Below are 25,077 nucleotides of genomic sequence, written 5' to 3'. Positions count from 1 at the left end.
ATAATGTTCCTTTCTCCTCTACCCTTATTTTTTTTTCCTACCTAGTGTTGGGGGTTTGGAAGGGTGAAATAAGGCTAGACAAGGGTGAAAGAGGAACCTATAAAGTATCAAATGCTGGCTACTCTGGTACAATACTCTTGGTTTGGTCTTTAAAACTCTCAATCTTGGACATGCTCAGAGTTGATCACAGTAAAAGTGTTCCCATTTTAGTGCTAAATATGTTTATTTCCTCTGATGTTCAGATTAATTAAACAGTGAGGGTGATGGCAGGCATTAGTAGTAGACAGTCAAAGCTGTGACAATTGATTTTATGTTATTTTAAGAAAAATATGACTATAGTTTGTGAAATTTACAAGTTATAAAAAGAATAATTTCCAAATTATTCATCTCTTTTTTGTTGTTTTTATTATGCTGCTTGATATCAAACCTAGACCATTGCACAGACTAGGACAGCTCTCACCAAAGCGTATTCCCAACTCCTATTCAATAATAATAATAATAATAATAATAATAATAATAATAATAATAAACCTCTATGCTATTAATATACATATTGTGCAAAATATTTGACTGAGCAAAACTTAATCAACATGTTAAAGTCCAATAATTCTTCTTACAATAGTCACAGGAAAGTGTGTTATATAAAGGGAAGGTAAACTATTAAAGTTTATGTTATAAATCAGAATTTAAGGCTTTCTCAAGCTCCATTCCCGTCTCTGGGTAGTAGCTGCTTGAGTGAATGAAGAACTTGGCCTTAAGAGTCTTGTCTGAGTAAGATCAAAAACTCAAGTGACACTACATGTTGGAGAAGATGTGGAGAAAGGGGAACCCTCCTCCATTACTGATGGGAATATAAACTTGTACAACCACTTTAGAAATCAATCTAAATAGTGCTCCAGGTCACAGCATGCCAGAGGAAGGACTCAAAACGAGGTTCTGCCCACAGAGCTTCTGTTTTTCACTACTGCAGTAGCATAACCCTGTCCCCATGTTCACTTTCACTATTTCTGATACTGGTCTTTGTGAAGGGCAGTTTCATCTTTCCGCTTGCTTGATTAGACCTAGCCTTGTCCAGGCAGGCCTCTGGGTTTGCCTGTGGTGCATTATAGCTTGATTGGGCTAAGTGAGGTGGGAAGATCTGCCCACTGTGAGTAGCACCATTCCCTGGGCTTGGGTCCTGGGGAGAAACTAGCACAGGGAGTCATCACTCTCTGATCCCTGACAGTGGATTGGATGGGACCAGCTGCTTCAGGCTCCTGCACTCGACTTTCTTGGCATGACAGGCTGTAACTTCAAACCCTGAGCCAAGTAAGCCCTTTCTTCCTTAAAAGCTGCTTTTGTTGGGGAGTTAGCAACAGAAAAGGTAATTAATACCACTGTCAATTACAGTCTGAAAATATCAAATGGTTAATCCCAGCGCTTTCAATCAAAAAGAAAGAAAGAAAAAAATAAAAGAAAGAAAGCAATCTGGCATTTTCTCAAAAAATTAGGACTAGTGCTAACTCAAGATCCAGCTATAGCACTCCTAGGCATATATCCAAAATATGCTCAAGTCTATAACAAGGACAATTGTTCAAACATGTTCGCAGCAGCTTTATTCCTAATAAAGCCAGAACCTGGGAATAGATACAGAAATTATGGTACATTTGCACAATGGAATACTACTCAGCAATTAAAAACAAGGAAATCATGAACTTTTCAGGCAAATGATGGGAACTAGAAAACATCATCCTGAGTGAAGTATCCCAGAAGCAGAAAAGACACACATGGTATATACTCACTTATAAGTGGATATTAGTCATATTATATAGGATAAACATACTAAAATCTATACTCCTAAAGAAGCTAAACAAAAAGGAAGACCCTAGGGAAAATGCTTAACCCTCACTCAGAAAGAAAATGGGATAGACATCGGAAGAGGAAGAAAACAGTGAACAGGACAGGAGCCTATCACACAGGGCCTCTGAAAGACTCTACCCGTTAGTGTATCAAACCAGATGTTGAGACTCATAGACAAACTTTGGGCAGAATGCAAGTAATCTTATGAAAGAAGGAGGAGATAGAAAGACCTGGAGGGGACTGGAGCTCCACAAGGAGACCAAGAGAACAACAACAACAACAACAAAAATCTGGGCCAAGGGGTCTTTGCAAAGACTGATACTAAAAATAAGGACCATGTATGGAGATTACCTAATACCTTGCTCAGATGTATGTTACTTGCTCAGCCTCCATGTTAGTTCCCTAGTAAGGGGAGCAGGGGCTGTCTCTGACATGAACCCAGTGGCTGGCTTTTTGATCACCTCCCCCTGGAGGGAGTGCAGCTGTACCAGGCCACAGAGGAAGTCAATGCAACCATTCCTGATGATACCTGATAGGCTAGGGTCAGAGGGAAGGGGAGGAGGACCTCTTCTATCAATGGAATTGGGGAGAGACATGGGAGGACAAAAGGGAGGAAGGATGAGTTTGGGAGGAGATGAGAGAGGGGGTTACAGTTGGGATGCAAAGTGAATAAATTGTAATTATCAAAAAATAAAATAAAAAAGAGTGTTGCCTTAGAGAAAGCTGTATGTCTCAAAAGAGGGACTGAGCCCCTAAGATATGTGCTGCCACCCCATCCCCTCAGCAGCAATTACTCATTTTCTGAGTCATTCACAGTCTAAAGAGCTAGTTTGCAGTCATAGAACCTAAACGTTACTGTAATGGGGTTTGTTATTTGTCTTTTTGAACTGTTCAGCTTCTTTCTAAATGGTAGCTCACCATGAAGCATCTAGTTAAGGAAAAGGAAAGGTGAGAATCTTGAGGTGCAGGTAGGAGAGCTGAAAGTTGGTGCCTCACTGGAAGCAAGCACAGATTAGGATCTCCAGTTTGAAGGACAGAGAATGAGGTCTTCCCAGAGTGAACAAAACAGCATAGATACCACGCTCAGAATCAGGCACCTCATATTGCATCATACATCACATAGAGCATCGCCCACCACACTCAGAATCAGACACCACATGTGACATAAGGGACCACACATGGAACCAGGCACTCCAAGGCATTTGGTATCACACACAGCCTTAGGTACTGCACAGAGCATCAGGCACCACAGACAGAATCAGGTAGCATATTAATAATTAGGCATCACACACAGGATCAGGGGCAGCTATAAAGTATAAGCCCGGTGCTAGTGACAAGATCCAGTTGCTTATTGATGCACTTTGTGGTTTTGGACAGATTCACAGGGACACTTGACCTTATAACTGTTCAAAACTGCCTTCTCCCATAGGTGGAGTGAATGTGGAGGGATATCTGTGTGGGGTTCTGTGGAAGGGCAAGAGGGTGGATTACATAGAAGGAAGAAGAGAAAAGAATGTAGGGTTAACATGAAGATCCTTGGAGAAAGAGGATAGACAGAAAGTAGGAAATGATGCTTTTAGATGCACACCTTGAGTTCTGCAGCAACTGTGGGACAATGGCCACAATACCAGCCTTGTGTATCAGATGGCTCTTAGAACTGGCAGCCTGGGATAAGGCACCACTCAGAATGGAAAAGCAGAGCTGTGCAGGTTGGTGGCTCCTGAGGCATCAGTCTTTCAAAAAAGATGGGTTTGGAGGTGGCTGTTTCTCAGAGGAGATGGATGAGAGGTAGTGACCAGCCTGAGTCATAGGGTGGCTTGGTCTTGGCACTGAAGCAATCCTTTATTTGACCTCCCGCTCAAGGGTTGTGGTGAAGATTGTCTTAATGACAGGAGGAATGTCACTTATGCTATTAATTCCAAACAAAATGTTCAGGCACCACTGAAATGATTGCTATTCACCCAGCTGCTGGCCCAGGGAATCAGCCACAGTAATTTCTGTAAAACATATGATTCAACAGGTAACATTTATTCTTCCCAAATGCACACAGTTACACAACCGTTTATTTTTCATGGTGATTGGGTAATGGAGCATATATTCCTTCTTTGAAACGTGTGTTTATATCGTGGAGAATATGTTCTAAGCCTTGCTCACAGGAAGCTCTGGCCTACTGGCTACTGCCAAGCATATCTTGCTGGGACACCTGCACCGCTCATGAACTATCCACTCCTGCAACACCCACTGTGTCACCTGTACTGCTCATGAACTATCCCTTTGTTTTTGGATGCTTAAGTATTTTGTTCAAAATTCCTGTTAAATATTTATCTAATAAAACCCACCTAATAGAAATTATTTCTTGAATATATCCACAGTATACTTTGTAGGCAGAATTATTGATTTAAAAACCTGGGCATGTATCTATTTTTTGATGCATTGCTCAACAGATTTAATGGAATATTGAGCCAATTTCCGCAAAGGCTAGTGATTACTGAGAGCCCCCCCCCTTTTTTTTGGCAAATCCTCCTCAGTCATGTGGATTTGATATTTTTAAAGCTATCTTGTTATTATTTCATTATTGAATATTTTATGATCATTTTCACTTCTCTTTTGGAAAGTTTGTATTTATTTTATTTTCCTCAGTTTACTCCCTAAACCTATGTGATGACCAAGTGTGAGGGGTAGCCGAGGTTTTAAGTCAAGGCCATCCTCTTTGGTTGTGATTCTCATGTACGTTTCCCCACAAGTAGGACTTTACTTTTACTTTTGTGATTTCTACACGGCTGTGGCCAGCAAGCGCCCTCGGCCTCAGAGACCCACTGCAGGTTTCTCCCTTAGAGCCTCTTTCTCCACTGGTGATCTTTCAGCTACAGGTCCATGGTGCTGGTGAAACTTAATTTTAGCCTCTGTCACTTAGTTCAACTTGCTTGGATTTTTATCTCCAGGTAAAGACTGATTATATTAAACAGTTCATGTACTCTGTCTGTTCCCAAAATGTTCCCACTGTAGTGATAGGATCACCTCGGTCCTTCAATTTTATAATTTCCAAGTCATTCGCTGTGCTCTAAATAGACAAGTGTGAATTTGATTTTGCAAGTTTATTGTCCACTATAGGCCTCAGCAACCAACTGAAAGTGACCATGTTGGGCCATTTCTTAGAATTTTATATAGTTACCAAAACAGTGTCCCTAAATTAAAACTTATGAACATTAACATGGATCGAAAGCATTCTTCCCACTGCTATTCTTCATATGTGACCCTACAAACCGCAAAGACAGGGAGCAGTTCTCAGAACCCAAAGTGGCTGCTTAGTCATATGCACATCCTCAACAGAAGCCATTGGTCAGTAACATAAAAGGACAAGGATCAATGAGAAAGAACTGAAAGAACTTTAGTGGGAGAAGCTATAGCTGATACAGATTTTATTTCTGATGTAGTGATGGAACTTGGAGGTGTGTGATGGGCAGAGGTTAATAGTGAAATCACTTTCTTCCCTTTATCAGGAACTGCCTCTAACACCGCCCCCCCCTTCTTGATGCTGATGTCAAATGTGGAAAGATCATAGCCCTGTCACATAATGACAAATGCCACCAATTAGGACTCTTCCCCACTACTAATCCTCAGATCCACAAATGAAATTCTCTCTCTTTTAGAAACATTGATATTTCTCTCCAAATTCTACTCTATCAAATAGTCAAATGTTTAATTAAATGGAGTCTGCAGTATGTCTAAAAAATGACTCTATTATTCTTTTCATCATGCAATGGTTTCCTTAGTATGCCAAAGAAGTACCGAAGGCATAGAGCGGTGGCTTCAAAAACCTACTGTGTTAACATGAGGGCCTGCTGAAGACAGGCTCCACAAACACCATAGGAAAGTAGTTCCCTGATTTTAAATAAAGCAGTTGCTGAGGTTGCAACAGATAACAGGGCAGAAAGAGAAAGGAAGGTGGAGAGGGGGAGCGGATATGAGGGTGAGTGCTCTGTTCCTGGAAGAACCCGCAGACAGGAGAACCGCAGCCTTTCAGAGTGACTAGCTCCAGACACATTCTGAAAAGGAGGCAATCCATATCCAGCAGAGGTCTGATATGCATGTGTGTATCATGGACATATACATGCACGTGTGCATGTAAGCATGGGTGTGTGCATGAGTATATGTGTTCTTATGTGTGTTTATATGTTTGCTTGGGAGAAAGAAAATGTGTATGTGTATGCATGTGAGTATCTGTGTATATATATATATATTCATGTATATATCCATTCTAATATGTACATGTAAGTTTTTGTGTGTGTGTATTTTAGTGTATAGTGAGTGTGTGTGTGTGTGTGTGTGTGTGTGTGTGTGTGAAGCACTGAGAATGAACTAAGACACAATAAATACTAAAGAAATGACATTAAAACTGAGCTACTATCCAGCAGAGAAAACATTTTCCCCCAATGGGAACTTGCAAAAAAAGTCAGTCACTTAGTAGATGTGGCTGCAAATATAGTTGTGATTACAGATTAAATCTTAGTGGCTTTTGGGGAGAGGCAAGCATTAGTGATTTAGGACTTATTATAGTGATATCAGTGCTGTTAAGTGTGTATCGTTGTGTGCTGTATCACTCCATCCCTGATGCTGTTAGAATGCTAAACACTGGGTCCAGTCACCATGCTCATGGTAAAGAGGGCTATGGATTCAGAACTGAATTCAAGTCCCACTCAGCTTTTCATTTACTGGAAGAGAACGGCTCTGAGATTTAAGATGGGACACCTCTTACATTCTCAGTTATTCAAGATCAGCCAATAAAACTGACTTCTGTGTGTTACAACAGCATCTAATGGCTGGTGTGAGTTTTCCCCACATCTGTCCCATTCTGCATCATGTCACAGGCTTATTTCTCTAATGAGAAACTGGGGGTAAATGTTTGTTAATGTCATCTGTAAGCTTCTGGGCAGTCTCTTCCTATAGGTGTGGAGCTGAGGCGTAGATTCTATGAGAGACAGACAGGAAGGGCATGTACTGCACCTAAAGACAAGTGCACACTTGCAGTGCATGCAATCAGCATGCCTCACACAGCCTGCTGCCCTCCATTTCCTCGCTGCTCTATGCAAAGACTAAGAGTCCAGTCATACTCGCAGCATCAACTTAGGTCTTGACCAGGTCGCCCAACCTGTCACCATCTAGTAATTGTACAAGTGATTGAGTTACATATGAGCTGCAGAAACCATTTGAAGTCACAACAGTGGACTGTCCATATGTCCAAGGCAATGCCCAGACCGTAACAGCCTTTATTCTGTAATAAGTCAGCTCTAGAGTTGTGTGTACTCTGAAAAGGAAGGATTGGGATGGCTCACATGACTTGAGTGTCCTGATTGCATAATTGCTTTTCCTGGAGGAAACTCACTCTCTCCAGAATGTAATTTGAATACATGAGACAGAATTCTACTGTGAGTGTATAATTCATATTGATTGGGCTCAGAAGTGAGGCAGGAAGATCTGCTAGATAAATGCTCTATGTCTCCCCTAGACCTCCCTTACTCTATTACCCTAATGGAGACAGCTTGAGGGTCATGGAGCCGGAACACCAACTCAGCTCTTAGTGTCTCTGTCTCTTACCCCAAAAAGCAATGAAGTGAAACATAAGGGAGGGCCTTGACAGTGCTCAGGCCTTCCCAGGTCAGGGCTGGGGACAGTAGCAGATACCAATGCACAGCAAAGCAGTAATATTAATATTACCTTGGCCTCTTTGGAAGTGTGGACTCAGGGTCTAGTTCACAGACTACAGGTGGCAGATCCCAAAGGCAACTTGCAAGAGAGAGATGCTGTCTGTGGTCTCAAAGGATGTGCAAGACAGCTGCTTCATAATAGCACCTTGGTCATGTACCTGGGTGGTGGGTATAGAAATGGAATCTCATGGCTGTACATTACCAGTGGGAAGAACAGAATTCTAGAAAACTTGCACATTTCTGTGTCTTTGATATTCAGAACCATTTTAGATCTGAAAACTTCACTGAAGAAATCAATGCTCATTGCTTCTTACAAGCTGGTCATTGCTGAGGATTTTGTTAAAACTGAATGTGAAACATTACCAAGAGCTACAAGTGTTTGAACCCCCATCCAGCCGATGGTGCTGTTTTGGGAGATTGTGGAACATTGGAGACTTAAGACCCAGCTGGAGAAGTGGGATGCTGTGCGAAGGGCTGAAAGTCTGCAACTTGTCCCCAACTTCCTGTCCTCTCTCTACTTCCTGTTCTGCTGAGATACAAAGAGGTTAAAGCATTCCAGCTTCGTATTCCTTTCATCTGCCATGAGCCATTTGCTGCCCTCACTTCCTGACGTAACAGCCTGTTTCACCTCAAACTGTGAGCCAAAGATACTTCCTACTTGGTCACTAATAGGGTCTTGGCTCAGAGTTAGGACATCATGCAGCATCGGGGAAAGGATACTCTTCCTGGAAGGCTTGTACAAATGAGCAGGGCTGCATAGGATATTTCCTCTCAAGCCTATAACAGTTGTCAGGGTGCAGAGCTCTCCTCACTGAGATGGTCCTGCTGAGGCTGGAACAGGCAGCCCTAACCCTGGAAGGGGAAATACAAGCCCTATTCTTATTTTCGGTTCTTTCTAGGACACAGACTGTAGATTGGGGCAAAACCAAGAGGCCAAGGATGCTATTTAAAGTATGAAGGAGGGTAATAATTGCTATCAACCCATTCCAGAAGTAGAGTGTATTTATTCTCACATTAGGACAGTATTAATAGCTATAGTTTATGTGTGTGAATAAACATACCAAGGCTGTCAGTTCTTTATCAGAAACCCACCATTTAAATGCAAATTGCACTACTCTTTGCAAGTAGTTTGAAAGTGAATAATTGCTGTCATCAGAAATTATTCCTCTCCCTTAAACACTTTTACATTTGCAGCAGGCCGAATGTGTATGTAATTTGTGTACCTTACACAGTACTTCTGTTGTGGTTTCTGTTTTTAAATATCTGCTTGCTTTTGGAATGGGTTAATTGGATGTTAACTTGAATCTAGGGGGAAGCACTGGATAAAACTAGGTACACAACAAATTGGGGTGGGGAGTGGAGAGCCATGGACACATGATTCCTAATGGCATTTCACAGCTCATGAGCTGCTGATCAGTAGAGGCAATTCATTCTGTGTTTCAGTTCAATGGCAGGAGATTCATGCTTGGAAGGTAGTCGCTATCTCTCAATGATGGTAAGGTAGGAACACATCAGGATAAGATCTATCACTTATCCATTCATACATACATACATATATGCACCCATCCATTCATTCATACATGCATACAAGTACCCATCGAGCCATCCATCCATGTATCCATTAATGTACAAATACAAAAGAATTTCATAATCAAACTTACTTAAAACCATGGTAGAAATAAATAAGAACCCAGAAGAAATGGCTGCATTGACAGGTGACAATGTGTATGAGGATTTAGAACAGAACCAGATCTGTCAAATCAAAGATTTTTTTCTTTCATGGGCTGCTCAGAGTCAAGGCCATAGGATCATGTTTGAGTGTGCTGTGGTGAATTCATTGTACCTTCTTTCTTCTTTCAGTAATACTCCGCTGGAGGTGATGATAAGCCTGTTATCAGAGGCAAGGCTGTGTCTTGGAGGCCTGGTAGGCTGTTATGTATTTCTTTAAATTACGTCCTACAGGTTCAGCTTTTTCCTTAGGGTACTCTGACCTGATGCTGGAAGGTCACTGACCTAAACACCCTTTACCAAGAGTAGCGTCACATGATACCAATGCTCAGAATAAAAATGATACAGAACTGTGAGGGTTGAAGAACCAGGACTGTCTTAATTGACATCAGCCTGACCTCCACCAGATCAAGCTCTGTCAAACATGCCAAACAGCCATCTGAGAGGAAGGTGGCCTGGATCCAAAGGTCTGGACTGTTGCCTTTGCATCCCTTCCTTAGCCCCTGAGAATGGGACAACAATAATCATTATGGTTTGGGTGGGGCACCTGAGGCTGGGGTTGGAGGCTTGGTCACTGAGGACACCCACACGTGTTAGAAATACATCAGCATTTAAATCATTTGAAAAATGCGCCATTGCTTCAAGAAATCAGGAAAACAGAACCCATGAGTTTTGATTCAGTTAATACATGATGGACAGATACATAAATACAAGACAGTAAAACAGCTAATTGAGTGGCTCCTGCCTTTTCTTCTCTTGGCCTCAGTTCCAGTTCCCAACACAAATGGGGCATCTTTTGCCCCATAATACTTAAAAGTGTAATTTTCATATCTTCTACATCTTTTAAGCATCTTAAAAGAGAGTGGGTCTTTACTGCTGATATTTTGTAAATATTGATCAAGTTCAATGCTAGTAGTTGAATGCAGTCTATTACCAGTTACCAATAAAAGGAACATAAGAGAAGGATATCCAGATATCCAGAAGGATCTAGACCTCCAAAAGCAGGAGGGACCGGAATGGGGTTTCTGTAACTGCTCAGCCTGAGGAATTGTGACCCCAGTAGAGGTTGCTGAGCCCCTGAGTGTCATGCTTGGGCTTCTCTGCAGATCAGCCCTTTGTCCAGGGCCACACCTGCACAAGACTAGGATGGACAGACTGGGGGGTTGTGGGTCAACATCTAGCTGTACTCCCAGCATAGGCAGAAGGGTGGAGTTATACTTTCTCAAGTTACTTTTTTCCACAAGAATTCTCATGTACATGTGTACATGGCTCACCGTGTATATATTCAGCCTAAAGGTAGATTGTGCACTTCAAGGCTCCCCAGGGTTACAGCATCCTCTGTTTTGCCCTTCATGGGATACTCTTGACAGTTGGTCACTGATTGCTCTGGCCTTGTGGGAGCAGTGGGCCAGGTGAGCAAAGCACATTGACTCCTAGTCACACATCTTCGGTTCTGCTTCTCTTGGTCACCCTGTCAACCAAGCCCAATACATGAGTGTGAATGACTTTTCATCAGACCTCACCTCTTTCATCTATAAGGAAATCTCAGGAGTGATGGGGACTTGTAAAACTGAAACTGCAGGTGTGGGCCTTGAGTCCCAGGAGGAAGGTAGGAAGCAAGACCATGCTCATAGCCACTGTAAAAGCCATGGCACAGACCTCCTCTTGGGTATCTAAAGGCTTTGGATGATACTTAAATCGCACAGGATCCTGACTGATGTTTCCCTGTACTGTCCTTTTTGAGCTTTCTCTACTTATTTTTATTCTGTCAGGACACTTTCTTCATTCTCCTCTCACTTCTTTTATTTTCTCCCACCCTGTACGTTGTCTCCTTATGTGATTGACTATCTTTGCTCTCTACAAGCTTGTCAATTTAATGTAATCTCATCTTTCATTTTTTTTTTGTTTATTTTTGAAATTGTAGATTAATTACAGAATTTCTCCCTTCCCATTCCTTCACCCAAACCCATATACCCCTCCCCACTCTCCCTCAACTCCATGGCCTCTTTTATGATCAGTTGTAACCTCATGTTCTTGTATATGCATATATATTACCAAACCTACCTGCTAAGTCTATTTAATGTTGCCTGAAGGTATGTTTTCAGGACCAAGCATTTGGCACTGACACCCGATCAGTGTGCTCTTCCTCCTCCTTCCTGAGGAGGAGGACTTTTCCTGCTTCCAGCTTTACTCAGTTGCCTTTAGGTTTTTGTGTGGGTGGAGGACACATGGGCTCTTCCCTGGGTCGTTTGGCATGCTCACTGGGTGTCCTCCTTGTTCGGCTCATTTTTGGTTGGTCATGTTGCGGAGACTTTACAGGTGTTGCTTATGTGGATACTCAGAGACACAATCTCACAACAAACTCCCTGACCCCCTGACTCTTAAAACCTTCCCACCAACTATTTATTTTTTTTAACTTTTTAAAATTTTTTATTAATTACACTTTATTCATTTTGTATCCCCCCATAAGCCCCTCTCTCCTCCCCTCCCGATCCCACCTTCCCTCCCCTTTCTGCATGCATGCCCCTCCCCAAGTCCACTGATAGGGAGATCCTCCTCTCCTTTCTGATCTTAGTCTATCAGTTCTTGCCAAAAGTGGCTGCATTGTCCTCTTCTGTGGCCTGGTAGGGCTGCTCCCCCCTCAGGGGGAGGTGATCAAAGAGCAGGCCAATCAGATTATGTCAGAGGAAGTCCCTCTTCCCATTAATATGTAACCCACTTGGACACTGAACTGCCTTGGGCTACATCTGTGCAGGGTTCTAGGTTATCTCCACGAATAGTCCTTGGTTGGAATATGAGTCTCTGAGAAGTTCCCTGTGTTCAAATTTTCTTGTTCTGTTGCTCTCCTTGTGGAGTTCCTGTTCTCTCCAGCTCTTACTATTTCCCACTTCTTACATAAAATTCCATTCACTCTGCCTGCCAGTTGGCCATCAGGCTCAGCATCTGCTTTGATAGTGTGCAGGGCAGAGGCTTTCAGAGGCCCTCGGTGGTAGGTTCCTAGTTTGTTTCCTGTTTTCATCTTCTGGCTTTCAGAGGCCCTCTGTAGCAGGTTTCTAGGTTGTTTCCTGTTTTCTTCTTCTGATGTCCATCCTCTTTGCCTTTCAGGTGGGGATTTAACATTTTAGTTAGGGTCCTCTCTCTTGCTTGGTTTCTTTAGATGCATAGATTTTAGTGGGTTTGTCCTATGTTGTGTGTCTATATGAGTGAGTATATACCGTGTGTGTCTTTTTGCTTCTGGGATAACTCACTCAGGATGATCCTTTCCAGGTCCCACCATTTACTTGCAAATTTCATGATTTCCTTATTTTTCATTGCTGAGTAATACTCCATTGTATAGATGTACCACAGTTTCTGCATCCATTCTTCATCTGGGCTGTTTCCAGCTTCTGGCTATTACAAATAAAACTGCTACAAACATGGTTGAGCAAATGTCCTTTTTGTGTACTTGAGCCTCTTTTGGATATATGCCTAGGAGTGGTATGGCTGGATCTTGAGGAAGCGCTATTCCTAGTTGTCTGAGAAAGTGCCAGATTTATTTCCAGAGTGGTTGTACCAGTTTACATTCCCACCAGCAGTGGAGAAGAGTTCCCCTTTCTCCACAACCTCTCCAGCATATGAGCCATCTCTCCAGCCCCTCCACCAACTATTTGTAATGTTGATTGATCCTTAAGTATAAGGGCGATTTGTGGATATATCCATTGGGACTGGGTTCATCAACTGCATGCATTGATTGGTTGTGGTTTTCTGTTTATAGCAAAGAGAAGTTTCCTTGATGAGGGGTGAAGACTACATTTATCTGTCTCAAGTCTCTCTCTGTCTCTCTGTCTCAGTCTCTCTCTCTCCTCCATGATTTAATACACTAACCAAGGGCAACAGAAGAGTACTAAAAGAGTTTCCTAACTTTCCCAAATCAGATCCTTGAATGCAAAGGCCTGGGTTAAATGCCACTCTTAGAATCAGGTCATTTCAGAAACTAAGCTATGTGAAACTCTAGATATTCAAGGATGGGTGACAGAGTACTACTTCACATAATCTGTAGCAAAGGGAGGTCACAGGATAAGCTCTTGTTATTTGGCATGTAGGCTGTGCTGAGACTTTCTGAAAACACTTCCCAAAGCCATTCACTCAAGGACCTTTCTCCTATACCCAGTGTGGCATTGTTCATATACTATATGGTGCCATTAAAAATTTACCTTCTCAAAAAAGAACAATGCCTCCCTTCTTATGTGCTTGACCACAAGATCAGTCTTGGCCATTGGGGCAAGAGGGGAGAAAAGGAGGAAAGACGTCATGCAAGTTAACACTGGAAGTGTGCTGTATCCATGTGGTTTCTATAGAACCTGCAGCCCTATGCTTGCTTATGCTGATGTTCACAAAAGGGGAAGCATGAGCTTCCTGTTTCCAAGAAAAGTAATAATAACAATAACAACAACAACAATAACAACAAAAAAACTAAAAGTGATGGATGGTAGGCTTTCAAATGTCTGTGAGGTATGACTTCATTTAAGTGCTACTGGGACTACAGGACCCAAAGAAATATGAACATTCAGTGTGCCTTAAGTTAATATTCAATGAGATGAACCATCTGTACAAGTATTCATGAGTCTGTCAGTTTTATAGTCTCTCTAACTAGAGATTATAATTTTCTGGCAGCCAGGGTTCCTAAGGTTTTGAACCATGATAGTATCACCCATCAGATCATGGTGAAACCATGAAAGACTCTCAGTAAGACTTAGCACTTATGCCAGCATACAGGGACCTTATCTGGAATTTCATGAACCATTCTCTACATGATGTTTTATTAGCTCCAGTTCAGTGTTTCTCACCGGTGAGAATCCATTACTGCTTTTCTGGTTATTATCAAAGAGAAAGATGAAGATACTTAAAGCTATCAACAATCCCTGCCCTCCAACCCCCCTCACCAAAAAGACTGTGGATATGGAGATACAACACTCTAGCTCCTTTGAATGAACTCTCAAGACAGAAAGAAGAAAGTCTCCAAATATATCTCATATCTTAACAGAAACGCAACATTTTCCAGCTTAGACATCAAGCTACTTTAGTCACAAAAGCCACTAGAAACTTCCGGAGGAACTATATCTTATAGATTCCTCACTAAATAGGACAAGAGAGACACTGCACAGTGTTGTAAGTCATCTGAGAACAAAGAGGAGCCTGGTTCCAGATGGTGACCAACAGGCAACCAATGAGCACTGGTCTTTAGCCCTTAGCTGTCTACACAGCCTGTCTAGGAACTGGGCTGTCCCTGACCACCTGTGTCCAATAACAGTACTTTCACCCCTGAAACTCCAGCAAAAACACCTAGGGCTGGCCGGAGATATGACCGCTTTCTAGAACACACAGAAATTTTACAGCATGTGTGTGTTGAAAATTAATCACCTATTACTCTGAATGTGTTTCTAATCAGACACTATATCCCCTGGGAACACCACAAAGGCAAAGTGACTGGACTGGGACCACAGGTGTGTCCCCGTTTTCTCCATCTGAGCAATGTCAGCAGAGACTTTGCAATGTCAGATTTAATTTAGGGCCTCATGAAGCGTCGAACCCATGTGGGGTGCTGGATCAGCCAGTGACACATTCCTACATGTGTGAGCATGCTGTACAGGGTCACACACTTCATCATTCTCCCTCCCAAGTCAAGCAGATCTGATGCCTTCTTGGACAACTTCCATGCGATAACATGATCTCAAGGCTCAAATACAGAACAGCCATCCTGGCTTTGCTATAAAAAAAATGCTTATTCCCCACATCTGATGGTAGTGCAAGTAGCCTCATAAACAAACATGAGTGCAGGCTTCTTGGGAACCTGTGCCCCAGTGTCCCTTTCTAGGAGCCAAATGCTTCCCAAAGGATGTAGGCTGCATCTGGCATGTTGGATACAATCAAACCCAAAGTGTAATCCTGGTAACACCCCAGAGATGGAACTGTGAGCAAGATCTGGATAGAATTTAAAAAAAAAAAAAATCAGCAAGATCATCCAAAATTAGAGCAATAAGACACTGATGAGGAAGAAGAATGGCCCATGCCGAACAGAAACTACTTCAACGACACGCGACTCCACAAGGAAAATCTGCACAACTGTTTCTGTTTAAAGCTAATAAAGGTAAACACAAGATGCCCGTCCCTTCCCATCAAATTCATTACTTTGAGCGACAAAATGACAAAATGATTAGCAGTTAATAAGGCCTTGGCTTAGAAGATTGACTGACATCACATTCCTCATTTAATTTCCGTTTCTCTGAGCTTTTCCCCCTCTTCCTTCCAGCACGGAGGGAATTAACATTATCACATCAAAGGCTTGCCTTTAAATGGGGAGAAAAATCGTTTAAAAGGACACAGGCTGTGATTATTCAAACTAGGATATTTGCACCTCGTATGTATAAACCATATCATGGTACAACTTCATTTCACTCAAATTGCTGTCAGTCACTAATAGAAGAAATTTGCTAGCATTTTATCAGTGCCATTGTGAGGAGTCAGATGGGGGAGGGGAGTTAAATGTGAGATCTGATAAGAAGCCTATGAACACAGAGCCTGGTCATGTGATGAGATGCAGGCTGCTTCCCAAAGGAAGGAGCAATATGCAAATCTCTGTCCTCCCTCCCTTTCCCTTGACTTCTCTGTTCTTTGTTTTTGTTTCAGTTTCCACCTTCTTTTGAAACACTGGACACCTGGAGAGATGAGTGCCCACCTCTGGGTCAGGGTGGAATTATAAGAAGTAGGCAGAGTCCTGGGCTCCTGGGCTGTTGGTAGGGACCTGTTCCTGGGAAGCAATAGGGAGCTGTAGAATGAGGCATTCCTTTGACTTGCCAATAAAACTTTACCCTTGCAGGAAAGGATGTTAGGCTTATTCTAGACCATGGAGTGACAGCTCATGGCTTAACTTTGTCTAGGTTTTATTTGAATCAAAGTCTACCCTGTCCCAGGAAGGGGAGAGAGGACAGGGCCATGTTGCTGTGACCATGGTAATTCCTGTTTTCATAGGTTACTCATCAAGCCTGTTCTTTAAAACAACCCATTTCACAGGGAGGTAAACCAAGGCTTAGACAAGGTTTTAACAATGTTGTTATAGTGTTTTCTTTTTTTTGTTGTTTTTGTTTTTGTTTTGAGCATAAGTAGGCAAATGATACTTAGTCTAATTAATCACCTGAAAAAGTTTGTCTTTTCTCTTGGAGTGCATGCATCAGTGGGGGGAATTAGCCGAGTGCTAGTCCTTGATCCAAGTACAGCCAACGACAGAACTGAGGTTAGCCTTAGCAGATGGTGCACAGCCCCCTCTAATTGCAGCTGTGTTCCAGCCTCCAGGACAAAGAGTTGGCTTCTCACATGTTTATTCTAACTTCTTTTTCAAAAGGAGAGGATGTGACTTGACTGCAGGCAGAGAAGGTGCCCCTTCAGGAGGAAACTGCTCCCCTATGGGAATAAAACATCACTCAGGAAGGTCAGCAGAGCAGAGCCTGGTTACCAAGGATGCAGGTGGATTGAATCAAGCGAGTCCCCAGGGAGGACAGAAAGCAAACAATAAAATAATATCAGAACAGAGTGGCCCATGTCAACAGGTTTGAAGACAAGTCTTGTTAATTCAGGAAACTGCAGAGTTAAATTAGCCCAGGCCCTGGTGAAAAGCAGAGCTACATACTGTCCCAGTGAGATAAATTTTCCCTGCTCGCCCTGATACACTGGCCAGTGACAGGTTACCGCTGAGAGTAGTTCATTTAAATGTCCAACTCATAGGGAATTTAAAAAATTTATAAGGCGTCCTCTCAATGGTGGGTCAAGTTCAGTGGGCAAGAGAAAGCAGTGTGATAGCTCAAGGGATTATTCATGGATTAGTAATTCAACAAGTTTTAAAGTTAAAGGAGTTATAGCTTCACAGTTAAAATGTTAAATCTGAAGAATAAATCAAAATCTCTCCTCCCCCTTTCTGATGTAGCTCTCATTGTGAGACAAACAGTATGCTGGGTGAAGGGATGACAGCACTTGGCATCTTTAGTGAAACTGCATTCGCATCCCACCAAGCATGCAATGAAATGCACCATACCTAGGACAACAGTCCACCTGCTGCTTGGTTCTGGAGACGCAGCAGATAGACTTGTGGCTTGGTGACATTCTGACGTGGTGACAGCATTTTCCTGTTTTGTTTTGTTTTGTTTTGTTTTTCTGATTAGCTAATGTTGTCTGAACACCAACTAATATGGTCATTCTATGATTCTTGTATTTGCTGGCATAGGCAGATCTGTCCCTGTGCAAACCCCCTCAGGATGTATAAACACTGAGTAGCCATGCTGTCCCAGCAACAAAACTTCTGCTCAACATTTAGTTTCTCAGGAGCAGCCTTGATCCAGCAGCAGAAGTGACACATCTACCTGCATGTGTAGCTCTGGGGTATTGTCGTGGTGATGCAGCGCCACAGGGAACCTCCACGGATCCCATTATAAACCTACAGAGGGAGCAAAGGCAGGAGAGGCTAGACCACCAGCCTGTCCTCTGAAGTCTAGTCAGTACTATAGTGACTGCATAATGCTTGGTGACCTTTATCCTGTGCCAATCACTTCTAGGAAAAGAGTCAACAGTATTTCTTAGAAAAAATTTTTAAAAATAAAATTCAATTGTCACTGGTTACCAAGAAGAATTTCAAACAAATTCAAGTTTATTTGGTGTTTAGTTTTTGTTTCTTTGCTACACTGAGGCTCAAACCCAGGGCCTTATGCACCCTGGGCAAGAGCTCTGTCACTGAACTATCACCTTTGTCCTAGTCATTGTTCAACACCTAGAGCCTGACTCAAGAATGCCTTCTTTCCATGCAGTCTGATTTTTGAGCACTTGCCACCTGTTGAAGTCTACTCAGGAAAGGCTGGCAATATCTGAGGTACATCTCATCATGGCCTATCAAGAAGTAAGAATCTTTATTATCTTCTTGTTTATCACTGATCCTATGAGAATAAAAATTGCATCACTCCATCACTCAAGTAATCCTGGATACAGGATAGATTTATGAAATAACTGAGTACTTAGAGTTTGGGAGAAAACACTGGGCAAGACAGTTCATTAAGTTGAAGAAAATGGAACCCCAGAAGGTTGTTTCAAGATGGAGCCATGATGGGTGTGGGCCTGTGATGCAGGCCATTGGGTGGCTGTGCTGTGCAGCACAACTGTGCAGTTCAACTTTTGTGCAGTTGACCCATAGACTGGAGTGAGCCAAGCTGTTAATGCACAGCATAAAAAGTGAGCAGAAGTTGAGCCTGAACAGTGGGAAGGAAAAGAAGCAGCAGTGGAGAAGTGAGAAGCTGGTGAGGAACAGATAGTTTTTTATTATTATTATTATTATTATTATTATTATTATTATTAAGATAACATACAAGAGAAAGGATTCAGTGTCACTTTTCTAAATGTGTGTGATACACCCAAATTACATTCACCCCTGTTACCCCCTTGTTCACCACACTCCCACTGATCCCTTTTTCATTTTCCAAGTCATTTTCTTTCAACTTCTACAATCTGTAGATTTTTTTTCTAGGTAAGTTGGCTGGGATACCTTCTGTTCCTGCTGAAGGGTAGAAATGATCTAGGAAAAGTAGAAGCAAGCATGAAGGTGCAGATAGGGGAGGGGCAGAGGGAGGAAGAATTCAGTGGCTAAGATGCATTCCTAGCACAAAGACAGCACAGAAATTCCACGATACACCGCAGGACACACTTCTTTATAGACAAGTATCCACAATGGGGTAATCATGGCTGATACAGAAGGAGACAGAGTCCTGAGGGAGTATAGTTGTTCATGTACCTTGAAACCCAACATACTCCATGGTTGGAGTGTTTGTCTCTGCAGGACCCCCTGGGTCCAGATTTTTTGGTTCTGTTGCTCTCCTTGTGGAGCTCCTGTCCCCTCCAGGTCTTTCTATCTCCTTCTTCTTTCATCAGATTTCCTGTGCTCTGCCCAAAGTTTGGCTGTGAGTCTCAGCCTCTGCTTCGATACCCTGATGGGTAGAGTTTTTCAGAAGGCCCTCTGTGGTAGGCTCTGTCCTGTTCCCTGACTTCTCCCACTTCCAATGTCTATCCTGTTTGCCCTAATGAATGAGGATTAAACATCCTCCCAAAGGTCCTCCTTGTTGTTTAGCTTTTTAGGACTATAGATTTTTGTATGATTATCCTGTATTACATGTCTAATATACACGTATAAGTGCATGCATTCCATGTGTGTCTTTGTGATTCTGGATTACCTCACTCTCACTTGGGATGATCTTTTGTAGTTCCCACCATTTGCCTGCAAATTTCATGATTTCCTTGTTTTTAATTGTGAGTGGACTAGACCTGTTACTCAGATGTAGCCTATAAGTAGTTCAGTCTCCAAATAGGTTCCCTAGTAAGGGGGTAGGGGTTGTCTCTGACATGAACTCAGTGGCCAGGTTTTTGATCACCTCCCCCTGCGGGTGCAGTCTTTCCAGGCCACAGAGGCAGACAATGCAGCCAGTCCTGATGAGACCTGATAGAGTAGGGTCAAATAGAAGAGGAGGAGGACCTCCCTTATCAGTGGACTAGGGGAGGGGCATAGGGGGAAGAACAAGGAGGGAGCATGGGGATGGGAGAGATCAGGGAGGGGGCTACTGCCAGGATACAAAGTGAATAAATTGTAATAAATAATAAATAAATAAAAATTAAAAAAAGAAACCCACCATAGAAAATGGGGCAGGGATATGAAGAAGGCACTGACTGAAATGGTGGTAGGGTACCAACATTCAGTGTGACCTTGGCACCATTAATAAAGTATGTGGAAGAAAAAACAGTCCTGACCAAATATAAGAGGCTGGAAGAAACTGAGAGAGGAGTTATCATTAAGTAATATACAAGGAAGCATAATGATACTGCACTGATGACCTTCCAACACTTCAAATATTAAAATAAAGCGTATGGGGCAGCCATGTCAACCTTTCAATGAACAGATGCCAAGAAATTAAAATCCAAAAGGCATGGACTTCTGAAGATGATAGAAAATGAGAGAAGGAATTACAGCATCAATCACAGATGCCTCAGCCTCTCTACATCTTTTAAGCTTCCTAGTTCATACCTGTTGCCCCATGGCTCATTGTCATAGTCCTAATCTCAATTCTGGTTAGGGGCAGAGACAAGAGTGGCTGAATAAGTAAGAAATTCCTTGTTATCATCACTATCAATTCTCCATCACCAGAAATTCAGAAAACCATCCATGATCATGATGCCTTGGATATGTTCACCAGGTGTCAATTAAAAACTGTTGATTGAGATTTCTTTTTCTTAACTTTACTTAATTCCACAAGCCCTGCTTGATCTGTTTCCCATTAGCCATTTTTTTCTTCTGAATTTCTATGATTGCAGATTATCTTTCTGTAAGCCCCAAAGAGCAGGCTATTTTCCCCTACCACCTAGAGCTGTCCTCCAGGAATCTGAGTCTTTTAAGCTATCATTTGTGGCCTCTAGGTATACATCCTTTTAAATGAGTCAGTGTCTATCTATTGCCCTACTTTGAGCAGTGCAAACTGTCTGAAAGAGGCTGTCATTTTCACAACTGGTTTCCATCCATTACCTGAGGGGAAGCCTGATCCTCAAGCTCACCAAAGGAGCCATTCTGCACTTCTGCTCCTACTCACGTTGCCCTCCACACATTCGTGTCAGTGTTTCAAAACTAGCTCTTAGGCTGAACCAAGTGCTCATGTGGGGTTATTCTGGGAAATTCACATTGAACTTGAGCACACTAGGTACTGCTGCTTATTTCCTTTTGCCTGACTCTACCTCAGATATAAAGTTTTAAGTTCTAAATGTTGAATATATCAAATGAAATTTAAATTACTGTAAATGTCAAATATGACATATTAAAACAGTCAGAAATGTTCATTCTAAAACACACAAGCTGGCTGTGCAAATGTTTAATAGAACAACCACAGGTAGGAAAAGACCAGTATTCCCTAGGTGGGTGGTAGCTATCCCAAGTGGAGCCTAGATAACCCTTATCCTCTAGGTCCCCTGGGATGCTCCATATCCATTAAATTCCTGGTTTTTATTTTCTACCCTTTTTTCATCCTCACATTGGGGTTTTTCATGTTTCTGATATTTTTTTCCACCAGCACAGGCTAGAAGATTGCCCAGCATACAGAAAGCCTCTGTGGTCAGCACTGATCTAGAAGTTAGTCACAGAGTGTAGTCAGAAGAGCTCATAAGGTATGCATATAGTGTGCATTCTACAGACAACAGCATGGAGGAATCAGACTTGCGAATGAGCTTCAGCAAGGTGAGGGCTAAGATGGAAATCTACTTGTGTGGCCTTATAGTGGTTCTGCCTTCAGCTTTGCTGACAAACCACAATTCATGAGGAACTCTTGTTGTGCCAGATCACGTGACCCCAAAAGACCACCAAGAGTCAAGTCCGTTGCAAAACACAGAAGGATGTTTTTATTACAAGCTATAGCTTGGGCTCATACACCCTCATCACTGTAGCGGTTGAGAGCGAGAGCCCCATGCTCAGGCTACGTGGTTAATTTTAAGAGTCCAGTCCCTCCCAGCATGCCCAAAGCAGGGCAATTCCTGCCTGACAAGCATCTATTGGTTGAAACACAAAAGGGGAGGTTGCATTTTGAATTTATATGTTTAGGGAGGCCCCCAAAACATTAATGATCTAGCTTCCCTTGTTTGGCAGCCCTAGGGCAGAGGGATGATCTAGGCCATTTTCCTAGCAACTGTATCTCTAGTGGACAGGAAAAGAATGCAGTAAAGATGGTTCTTCTCTGCAGGTGGCTGGACATGTTTCCACCTGTCTGGCCTTTGTTCAGGCTTGCACTTTAAACTTTGAACCAATACCTCAAAAAACTAATTTATAATCCTTTGGTCTTTCACTCTTTCCAGAAAAGGTGGCAAAGAAGAGCCACTGGCTAGCACTACCAGCCATCCCACTAAACTAGCAGCAGGCTTGGTCAGTGGTATTGTCTCCTCATTGCTTATACTTCGATTTAAGTTCAACAGTTTGTACAGATTCATCCAATTGGCATTTATTAATGGTCAACTGTTTATCAGTGGGAATTCAGATGAGGAAGAGAATGTTCTAATAAAGTGTGGTTACTTCACATCTGGTCATGTAATATCATATAAAGTCAAGTGTACTGTACCGTACTATACAGGCCCTCAGCCGGGGACAATGCTGAGGACAACACATATCTCACACAAATAAAAAGGGCTCCCTGGGAACAACTAGGGATAGGATTCCAATACAGTAAAGGTATCTATGTGGAAATGGGAAAGGTATAACAGCTATACATGAATGCTGCTGAAATGTGGACCACAGCACTTTACAGTATTTCAGAAACATAGAGCTTTACAATGTCCAAAAGCCACAAGCAATGACTTTTCATTCAGAAATCTTCATTCTCCAGTCAGTCATCATGATCTGAATTGTAGAGTTGAGCTAGAGGACCACAGTTGGCAGTGGGGGTGGGGAGCTCAGCATGATATTTAACTGCTGAGACAGGAAGTGGTGGCCATATGCTGGCTGTGGTGAGCTCAAAGGCGTTTTTTTTGCTGGTGGAGTCCAATATGATTAGATTTTCTTCCTGCAACTATCTCTCTCAGCACTCTTTGACTTGGATACAGTAAAGGCAGAATGTGAGCACACAAGTCCATACCATATTTTCATGCACAAGTAGTTTATTACACAAGTTCACACACGCGTATATCATGTGAACAAAGGCCTGTACATACGCATAAAGTAATTATAATAGTGTGTGAGGAAAGTGACTGGAATGATGTCATGGTTGCTAAGCTTCTCTGGTAGAGATTTTCCTGGATAACTTCTCTGTCAGGTATCCAGGAGAAAAGCTGTCCAAAGAAATGGGAGGTTGTGTCTGCCCATTGTTGGGGCTGAGGGAAATGGAAAGAAATAGCCAGCCTCTCCCAGTCAGTTGACTCACAGCATTCTGTATTTGTTTCCTTATAAGATGGGTTCTCATTTTCTTCACTGATTCAACTAAACCAAGAAGTGTCAGGGCTCTGTTTTGAAACAACCACAATTGCTTCCTTTATGTCATTTTGTCCATATGAAATTACCAACCAGCTTTAAACAGTCAAGAGCCTATAAGCTCTGAAGAATTTTTCTTTTTTTTTTTTTTTGCAAAAGTAATAAACTCCTATAAATGGGATGAAGGAGTTACATTCCGCTCCCTCCCCGAGTCACCTGTGCAAAGCTTCGCTCCCATAATTGTACCTTGTTTTAAATTCATATGTATTCATTTCATAAATATGGTCTATATTTTATACTGATAAATTTATCAATAGAAAAAAGATACCACTAGAAGATATAAAAAATTACCTGCCAAAATAATGATTTATGCTGGTTTTGAAGCTTCCTCTCTATTATTCATGTGCATAAGACATTTTTTTCCATTTTGACATTTACTTCACATTATAAAAATGTGCTCCTGTATGCCAATGTCTTCATTTGAATAGCAGGTAGGAAGAATGCATGGGGGTTGGCGTCTCTGTCTGACAATCTCTGGCAAGTGAGGCCCTGTCATCATTGTTCATGAACCAGGAATAAGGGTAGGAGTCCTACCCATGCAGTGAGAAGGATATGTTTCCCCAGACTCTCCAGGCTGTGTGGACCAGTGAGAAAGTGTATGCTACCAGGAAGGGCTGATAGGAAGCAAGGTTGGTTGTTTTACTATTGGGGTAGTACTTATTTGGAAGATCAAAGACAATACATTGGCATTAATATTAACTTCAGAGGGGAAATGACTTTGGCATTGACAAACAAACTGAGAAGTGCAGAACAAAGCAGGCAAAACCGTGAGGAAGGGAGGCATGTTTTCTAATCTTTTTTCCCCCAGGAAGCACCCAGCAGTGGGACTGAGTTTTTATTGCTGGCTCTCTAGGATGGCATCACAGGAGAGGGACCGCAATATCTGAGGGTTGTCATTCCTCTCTTCCAGCTTGCTCCTTTCCAGGGGAACGTCTATATAGATTTAGACTATTTACATAACCCAGGTCTACAAGAATTCCAATCCTTCCACCACAAAGTTTAGCTAGTCAAACAAGTTTCATATGAAGAGTATCATGATGGCTGTTGGTACTCTTCTGTTCTTTAAACATTTGTCCAAAGTTCACCTGCCATGAATGAAGGCTGTATATCTATGTCTACTGTCCATAGTGACCTTATTTATTTATGTCTTATCAACAGGGCCATGCTACCCAGTCTCTTTCACATTGTATCTTAGTCATCAGAGTTGCTGTTATTATACATTTGTCCACATAAGTGCCTCTTTTCACCCTCATCCTGGCTACCTCCAAATACTGACTCATGTTCACATCTTGGCTTCTGTTTTATCAACAAAGTTGTCTGCAGAGAGATCAGATCTTTTGATAGCACATGAACATCATCACTAGATGATCTTTTGTCCTCTAATCATCTGTGTGATACCCAGCATAGTTTCTGGAATGTGTCCTAATGTGTGGCATCAGTTCCAGTGAAAGCACATGTTTTATAGCTATTGATTGGCTAGTATTTTTCAACATGAAACACATCCAGTATAATCATTTGTACAAAGAAAATGTATAACTACTATTGTTAGAGTTCGTACATAAAAACTCCAAACTCAAGTCACAGATCAGAAGGGAGTGATCCTCCAAATCAGTTTGCAGTTGATGAACTCTCAAGTTCTCACCTCTCTAGGAAGTGTAGCTCTGCTGGGAAAGATTGAGGTGTGCCCTTCATCCAGGAAAAGATGTAGGCCAGGGCCTTTCTTACTCACATTAGGAAGTATGGGCC

This window comes from Psammomys obesus, unplaced genomic scaffold (genome assembly GCF_907164565.1).
Source record: "Psammomys obesus unplaced genomic scaffold, mPsaObe1.curated_primary_1811, whole genome shotgun sequence".
NCBI lineage: Eukaryota > Metazoa > Chordata > Mammalia > Rodentia > Muridae > Psammomys > Psammomys obesus.
Note: the sequence above shows the minus strand (reverse complement) of the source record.